Here is an 8897-nt window from a genome sequence, read left to right on the forward strand (position 1 = left end):
TCTAAATTTTCCCTCCTAGGGCTTAAGACACAGTTGGTGTAGCCTGACCACACACCCCGTACCCTAATAATTAACTCTCTTTTGGGAATCTGCTGCTCTCCATAGATGGGTTCCTGTGATAAATCTAGGTTGTAGTCCTAGGGATTGTGACCAGAAATGGAACTTTCTTCTATATTAATGTGCACCACACTCTGCTCATCATGGTTTCATTTTTGCAAAACAGCTTGGATTCCTTTGCTCATGGTGGAAAAAGGACACAGGAACAAAAGAATCAAATAAGCAAATAGCATGCTTATTGACATAATCCCTTCTGCTTGGACCATCTGCTTCTTGCTTAGAAGAGCAGGCAGTGAGTATGGTGGAATGGGTCTCGAACTAGAAAAGGTGTTGTTCCAGGATGCTAAGCCGATTGCACAGCTGATGAGTACTCTTGGCAGCAATCGGATGGGGGTCCTCTTGCCAAGTGGAACAGGAGCCTCTGTTTCCAACCAAGAAGAGGTAGGCATAGGTGTGGAATAGCACCTGGCATCTACCTCCAGCAAATGTAGTCCATGTAGTCCATAAGGACAATGATATGAAGGTAACACACCAAAGGACCCTCTGATAGACCACATTTCTAACACTGTTCCTCAAGATGCTTCAGGACAATTGAAAAGCATGTGGTCTCGAAGGCTGGAGTCCTTGATCACTGGTTTGTCTCCTTACGAATGAAATGCCTGGACACACCACCATACTCTTGTGTTTGTAAATGGCTGGGAGAAGCTGATAGCACCTCTCCTTCATGAATGCTTTTAATACTCTTTTAATTCATCTCTGATTATCCTCATCACAATTTGTGGCAGAGCTTTCCACCTGGTTTATTATGAATTGGGTGAATGAAATACTGATATTTATCTGACTGGGTCCTTGAACGCCACACTTTATTGGCTATAGCAGCAGTCCCTGGCCTAGCATCGGGGAACTGGATCCACTGCCTTGTGAGGCCCACCTTCCCCCATGATGCTCCCCACCCTCTGCTTCAGCAGCTGCTGAAGGTTCCATTAGGAGCACCAGATCTCTGAGGATCACCTGGGTTTACGTCTGTCTTTACCTGAGGGTGGAGCAGGGCCTACAAACCCCCCTCTAACAGTGTCAGACCATGGCCCCATCCCTAGTCCCCCCCCCCCACAGAGGAGGATTTCTTACTGATTGGGGAGCTCACGGTTTCTGCTGGTCACCCTTCATACCAACTGGATCCAACCCTATTGCCCCAAACCCCCAACAAAGTTGTGACAAGTACAAAATTTGTGTGTTTTTAAAATAAACAAAACATGCAGTACAGTAATCAAATAATCAGAAGACAATCAGCTGATGCAACACCTCAAATTAGGGAGGGTGGGAAGGAAGAATTAAAGAATTAAAGAACCTTTTAATGAGGGTTAAAGAGGAGAGTGCAAAAAACGGCCTGAAACTCAACATTAAAAAAACTAAGATCATGGCCACTGGTCCCATCACCTCCTGGGAAATTGAAGGGGAAGATATGGAGGAAGTGACAGATTTTACTTTCTTGGGCTCCATGATCACTGCAGATGGAGACAGCAGCCACGAAATTAAAAGACGCCTGCTTCTTGGGAGGAAAGCGATGACAAACCTCGACAGCATCTTAAAAAGCAGAGACATCACCTTGCCAGCAAAAGTCTGAATAGTCAAAGCTATGGTTTTTCCTGTCGTGATGTATGGAAGTGAGAGCTGGACCATAAAGAAAGCAGACCGCCGAAGAATTGATGCCTTTGAATTGTGGTGCTGGAGGAGGCTCTTGAGAGTCCCCTGGACTGCAAGGAGAACAAACCTCTCCATTTTGAAGGAAATCAACCCTGAGTGCTCACTGGAAGGACAGATCCTGAAGCTGAGGCTCCAGCACTTTGGCCATCTCATGAGAAGAAAAGACTCCTTGGAAAAGACCTTGATGTTAGGAAAGTGTGAGGGCAAGAGGAGAAGGGGACGACAAAGGATGAGATGGCTGGACAGTGTCATTGAGGCAACCAAGATGAATTTGACACAACTGCGGGAGGCAGTGGAGGATAGGAGGGCCTGGCGTGCTCTGGTCCATGGGGTCACGAAGAGTTGGACACGACTAAATGACTAAACGACGACGGGAAGGAAGGAAATCACCAGCCACAGAGTGTCCCGCGCTGGAGCCCGGTGCCTTTTTTTATGCTAGGTGAGTGGACTAGACTGGAAACCTGTTGATGTTCATCACTGAACGCACCTCCTAGACTAGCCAATGGGGAACCATTTACAAAATTCACTGCCATGCAGGCCAATAAGTGGCCAACGAGGAGGGGTCTATAGCCACCACCACCATCCCCTTGGCTCTGTGGGTCCTGCCATTGCTCAGTCCTATGCTGCTACTATTGGGTGGGGTTGTGGTGGAAGTGAGGTTGTCCTGGCAGCTACAAGGGGTTCCAGGTAAGCTTGGATCCCTACTTTTGTTTAAGTTAACTTGAGATCTTTTTAGTGGACGGTGTCAGCTCTGATTCATTCCGTACATCTACCAAACCCTTTCCCGGCATCTGAAACTCTTGTCCCTCTCAGTACGCCTCCTCTTGATAGGAAAATGTAGCTGGCATGGGGGCCCTAAATGAAGCCTCTACCTAAAAAAAATTGTGACAGGCTGTGGGTAATGAGAGCAGCAAGCAGAGAACCTACAAAGAGTTAGAGACCTTTCTGATGGGGAAGGTAATTACTCCCGAGGAGATCTGATGACTGGGTTTGATTGGTTTCACATGTTCCTTGTCGATTACGAAGGGGAGGAGGGAAGAAACATTTTTAAAAAACGCTGGGCTCCCCTGTGCAGGAGGTAATATTTAAAAATGTATGAGCATCAGCCGTCAAAGCCCTGTGGCTTTCTCCATTGCAAGACAATTGAAATGTAATGGAAATCCTATTGATTTTCAGTGGGGAAAGGCTGCAGGATGCCAATTGTCCAGACTCCAGTGTTGTTGCTGGAGGTGAAATTGCGCTAAGAGAAGCCAATCACGCCCGCTCGCTTCCCAGCGTACGCTGTGCCCAGAAATGCTGTCCGACGGCTCCTTTTCTCCGGCTTCTGATTAACTTGCTATGAAATGAGATCATTTGGTTTGTTTCAAACATTCCCAAAGAGCTTAAGATTACTGCCCCCCCCAAAAAGGGTCACGTTTTTATTTTTATTTTATTTTTGCAAGGACATTGGGTGAATGACAATAACCATTGACCGAACAGGAACGTGGGAGAGAATGGCAGTAAATGCTTGAGAAACCATCCTGGAGTGGAGGTAGCTTCAGTCTCCATTTGGACTGCTGATTGATGATTGAACCAAGGTATACCAGGATGGGGGCTAAAAAGGCCAGCAATGAAGGAATTAGAAAAAGATCACAAAGTAGAAGGATGTGTCACTGGACTCTGAGACTGTGATCCCCCACACTCTTGCATTTCTGACTACCATGTATGGGTGTGAAAGCTGGACAGTTAAAGCTGGCAAGAAAAAAAATGATTCATTTGAAATGTGGTGCTGGATGAGAGCTTTTTGGATACCTTGGACTGCCTGAAAGGTGAATAAGTAGGTCCTAGATCAAATCAAGCCCGAACTATCTCTGGAGGTGAAAATATAGGATAAAAAACATACCAATGTCATGTTTCGAGACATAACATGTTTGGGAGCATAAGGGGTAGGTGGGTGAGTGCAACAGGTAAGCAGCCAAGAAAGCTGGTCCTTTCTTATAGTTTCTAAGTAACCAAGTTTAAGGTCATTTCTTCTTTGTGAGAGGGTGACCGTTGGCCCAGATCAAGGTTGACCTCAATGCAACACAACACCTTGGAGCATCAGTTTGAAGGAAAGCTGTGTGCGGCCTGCTTTGCCATTGACCTGAAATGGGAACAAATTCTCATTGAGAGTCTTCTTTATCCATGGCTATCCAAAACCCTCTAGTGACCAGTTCCAGTCACTTCATCTTTACATATTTCTTGGATTTTTCTTTTAATATTTTAAATATTTTCAAACTGCGGATAATTGAATCAGTGGATACTGGTGCCATGGATATGGGAGACGTACTGTATTGCATTGATTAGTCCTTAAAGATCTCCAAAATGATAAGAGCTGGAAACATGACATTTTGCATGGGTACTGAGAGAGTCCGGGGATTGTAGTTGGGTGATTAAAACAGCAAAACCCAGAAATACGGAATTTTGTATGGAGATTTCATATTTCAGTGGGCCCAGCCTAGATATTTTGGCTTGAAATCATGTTGTGCAGCTCCACGGGAGCAAGAGTGATGAGGTCATCATTGACAGTGGCAAACTGCTGCTGATTAAAGGTAATTTCAGAATGCTTAGAATGCATACAGATGAAATTGCATGAGCCCTGAAATCATCAAAGGAGTCCTTTAATCAGTGATGATTTGATGCAGCTGATAATATAAGCACCGCTGTGCATGGGTACTGATGCAATAGTATTTCAGCCATTCTATACTGTATTTTATTCTGTACTGTACTGTGGTGCTGGAGGAAGCTCTTGAGAGTCCCCTGGACTGCAAGGAGAACCAACCCATCCATTCTGAAGGAAACCAACCCTGAGTGCTCACTGGAAGGACAGATCCTGAAGCTGAGGCTCCAATAGTTTGGCTATCTCATGAGAAGAGAAGACTCCCTGGAAAAGACCCTGATGTTGGGAAAATGTGAAGGCAAGAGGAGAAGGGGACGACAGAGGATGAGAAGGTTGGACAGTGTCATCAAAGCGACCAAGGTGAATTGGACCCAACTATTGGATGGAAGACAGGAGGGCCTGGCGTGCTCTGGTCCATGGGGTCACGAAGAGTCAGACACGACTAAATGACTAAACAAGAACAACAACATACTGTATTTCAGGGGGAGAACTGCCAAAGAAGCGACCTGGGAACGGTATCGTTTTTACAAAAAAAAAAAGAGAGATAGAGGCACAAACATGTGTGTGAATGCTACTAATGTCTCAACTGAAACAACAAAAAAGATGATAAATCGAATGGCCGTACTAGGGACTATGGGCTTTGTAGTCCAAAGATGCTGGATGTTGGGGTGAGTACTGGAGTGGGAAGCAGAAAAAGCAGCCAGCATGGGAGCAAGGGAAGGATTGGGGGGGGGGGGGAAAGCAGAGAAGAAATATTTGGCGGAAATTTTTACTAATGGGTTTTTAACTCTGATATCAGTGAAATGAGTCCCAGGGATGAGAGAGCAGTGCTAAAGAAAGAATTTGTGAGAGATTTTTTTTTACCTCAGCAAAGCCAGGCACAGTACCAAATGTTCCCGCAGTCAATGATGAAAATTTGGACCAAGATGGCCATGCAGTGGTACCTCGATTTACGAACTTAAAGTATTGGAACGGTGTTTGTATGTCAAAAATTTCATAAGTCGAGGCAAACTTTCCCATAGGAATGCATTGAAAACCATTTAATCCATACCAGCTGTTTCTCGTTCTTATGTCGAGGTGCTGTTCGCAAGTTGAAGCAACATTTTGCGAACGGAGCCATTTGTAACTTGAAATGTTCGTAAGTGGAGACGTTTGTAACTCGAGGTTCCACTGTATATGGCTCTCCTCTTCCAGAAATTCTCTTCAGAGTCCCCATGTGAGGTTGGTCAGGTTGACAGAGGGGATTAGCCCAGTGAATGACTAGAGTGGTGTCTCAGTGATGGCTGGATTATTATTAGCTTTGTTTCTTAGAGTCTGCAGGCAATATGAAACATGTATTTGTGAAGGCTTTTCTGGCCGGGATATAATGGTTGTTGTGGGTTTTTCGGGCTCTTTGGCCGTGTTCTGAAGGTTGTTCTTCCTGATGTTTCACCAGTCTCTGTGGCCGGCATCTTCAGAGGACAGCACTTTGTGCTCTGGTGTAGTTGGCTTGGGAGTGCAGTATTTATGGCTGTGGGATAGCGCTGTCCTCTGAAGATGCCGGCCACAGAGACTGGCGAAACGTTAGGAAGAACAACCTCCAGAACACGGCCAAAGAGCCCGAAAAACCCACAACAACCAATATGAAACATGGTTGTGGTAGAAGAAGTAGGCACTTGGGGAAGGCTGCAGGAATACTTGTCAGGTGTTTGGGGTGTGGAGATGGGTCTTAGACAAGTCAGTCTTCCAGGTCAACAGCAAAGAGACTCACAGGCAGTAGATTCCTTCACCAGCAGTGTATTTACAGATTATGTGCGGCAGAACGATGCACATCAGTCAGCAGAGTCAACAATACACTTATCAGTATAATAAACGGATAGTACTTTGTGCAGCAACTCTCCACATAAACCTCCAGATTCTACTATAGTGTGTAGCACTTATATAGTGTGAACAACCAATCACTGGGCCCATCACCTGATGTCTTGTCCCAGACATTTCTACATCATGCCTGATGCACATTTCAAGGATTGTGTCAGCTACATGTGCTGTCCTTGTGGTGGCACATCTGTTATAAAATGGATTCCTAATGGAATGCCCTGGTTCATTCATTCTGCTTCATGTACAAAGAGTAAATTCTCTATTATGGGCCACAATATCCTGACAAGTCTGCCTGGACCCCCGCTGCAGCAGTTCTCTTGAAGGAAGTGGGAGTAGGAGAGGAAAAAAGACAGTGTACAATTGTTATTATGAGTCCCCCAAACAGTGTTTATCACCCACCTGCCTTGTTCAGCAGTGCCACTACGGAAGAGCAGCAGGCAGCAGTACAGGATCTGTGTCTCCCTGCCAAGGAAGTGGTGGAGAAGCCTCTAGTTCAAGGTGAGACAGATAGGAGTGAATCTCAGCCATGTTCCAGTGACGTCTTGGGGCAATCCAGTCAGGGCAGCTGGGGCAAGAGGCCAAAAAAAGAGATGGTGAAGAAGGCACTTTCCTCCCAAAGAGCCCATGTGCCAGCTGTATTTGTCTTTGGGGAAGAGATTGATGAAGAGCACCAGATATTGCCTTCCATATTCATACCACATAAAGGTAAAGGTTCCCCTTGACATTTTAGTCCGGCTGTGTCCAACTCTAGGGCACGGTGCTCATCCCTGTCTCCAAGCCGTAGAGCCAGCGTTTGTCCGTAGACAGTTTCTGTGGTCACGTGGCCAGCACGACTAGACACGGACGCCATGACCTTCCCACCATGGTGGTACCTATTTATCTACTCCCATGTTTACATGCTTTCAAACGGCTAGGTTGGCAGGAGCTGGGACAAGTGACGGAAGCTCACTCCGCCACGTCGATTCGATCTTACGATGGCTGGTCTTCTGACCTTTGCAGCACAGAGGCTTCTGCGGTTTAACCCACAGCGCCACCACCTCCCTTCATACCACATAGTTCCCCAAAATTCAAGGAAGGGTTTAGCCCCTAGTCCCCATTCTTAGCAAAGCAATCCTGAGCAAAGCAGCAGTGTAGTAGTTGGAAACTCCCCTTCAAGTACACACACATTTGAGATGGGGGACGAGGAGATAAAGAGGACCTAGACTACTAGCATGTTTGAAGAACGTTACTTTTCCATGGGCAAAAGTTTTATATTTCTAGAAAGAATATTATACTAGTTAGAGCCATTCTTCTGGACACTTAGACTCAGATTTTTCATTTCTAGGCACAGAGGAGACCATCCGATATCTAAGCATCTGGTTGTGCGGCTTCCTAGCAGTAGTCGGAAATGATGCCGTCCAGGCACAGCTTCACCGCTGAGAACAAAACCTGCATGTGCTTGTGCATAAATGCAAGCATTTGAATTAATTCCAGCAATTAACATTCACATTGATTGTTACCCAGTTTGACTTTAACAGCTAAATAATGAAGGTCATTGATTCCATAGATTTTGTTGCTGCTGCGGTTTTGGGCTCCCCTCCACCCCTTAGAAACTGGGGTTTGTGCCATTCCTGTGGAGCAATGAGTCTAGGAGTGACATCCAGTAGTGGACCTTTCTTGCTAGGGCAGAAGAATTAAGCATGACAAGAGGAAGCATCCACTCCTGCTGGAGACCCCTTGTGGCCCCCTCAAAAGCCTGTTCCGAATGAGCAGGAGACTCTCCATTGTGAAATAAAAGGGAGCCATATGGTCATCCCAAAGCACAAATGCAAGAGTAAGTGATACCTTTATAGACCACCAAAAAACCCCATTGCCATACAATCTGCAAGCTTTCGTGGATTGGGACCATCCACTTGCTCAGACATGAACCAGTGGGAAGAAGTTTAAAGTCCCAAAATTTTTGACAAGGTGGATTTCTCCAGGCTTGTCTTTCTTAGATGTAGGGCTGGAAGGATCCAGGCTGCATCAGAGCTGTTGTTTAAAAGTTACAGCTGAGGCAGCTGTGGACTGGATATCACACCCCACAGTGAGTTACTAGACAATTCTGAGGAATTGTCGGAGAGTAAACATACACATCATCACTGATTTCTTTGTTTGTTGTTGTTGTTGTTTAGTCATCGTGTCCGACTCTTCGTGACCCCATGGACCAGAGCACGCCAGGCCCTCCTGTCTTCCACTGCCTCCCGGAGTTGGGTCAAATTCATGTTGGTAGCTTCAACGACACTGTCCAACCATCTCATCCTCTGTCATCCCCTTCTCCTCTTGCCTTCAAATTTTCCCAACATCAGGGTCTTTTCCAGGGAGTCTTCTCTTTTCATGAGGTGGCGAAATATTGGACCCTCAGCTTCAGGATCTGTCCTTCCAGTGAGCACTCAGGGTTGATTTATTTGTTACGCAATCATAAGTAAAGATAAATAAAATATTTTATCTCTCTTTTTTGCTAAAAATAAACCAGAGAATTGTTCACACAAAATACAAGGGCTTTGTGGTAAATGTTTTATGTCTGTGTGCTGGTGTCTAATCCTGTTGCTGCCGCCCCATCCCCCACCCGGTGCTTATCTTTCCCTTTGGTCCAGAAGCAAAAAAAAATCTCCCATTTATA

The sequence above is a fragment of the Pogona vitticeps genome, chromosome 3 (assembly GCF_051106095.1).
Source record: "Pogona vitticeps strain Pit_001003342236 chromosome 3, PviZW2.1, whole genome shotgun sequence".
Taxonomy (NCBI): domain Eukaryota; kingdom Metazoa; phylum Chordata; class Lepidosauria; order Squamata; family Agamidae; genus Pogona; species Pogona vitticeps.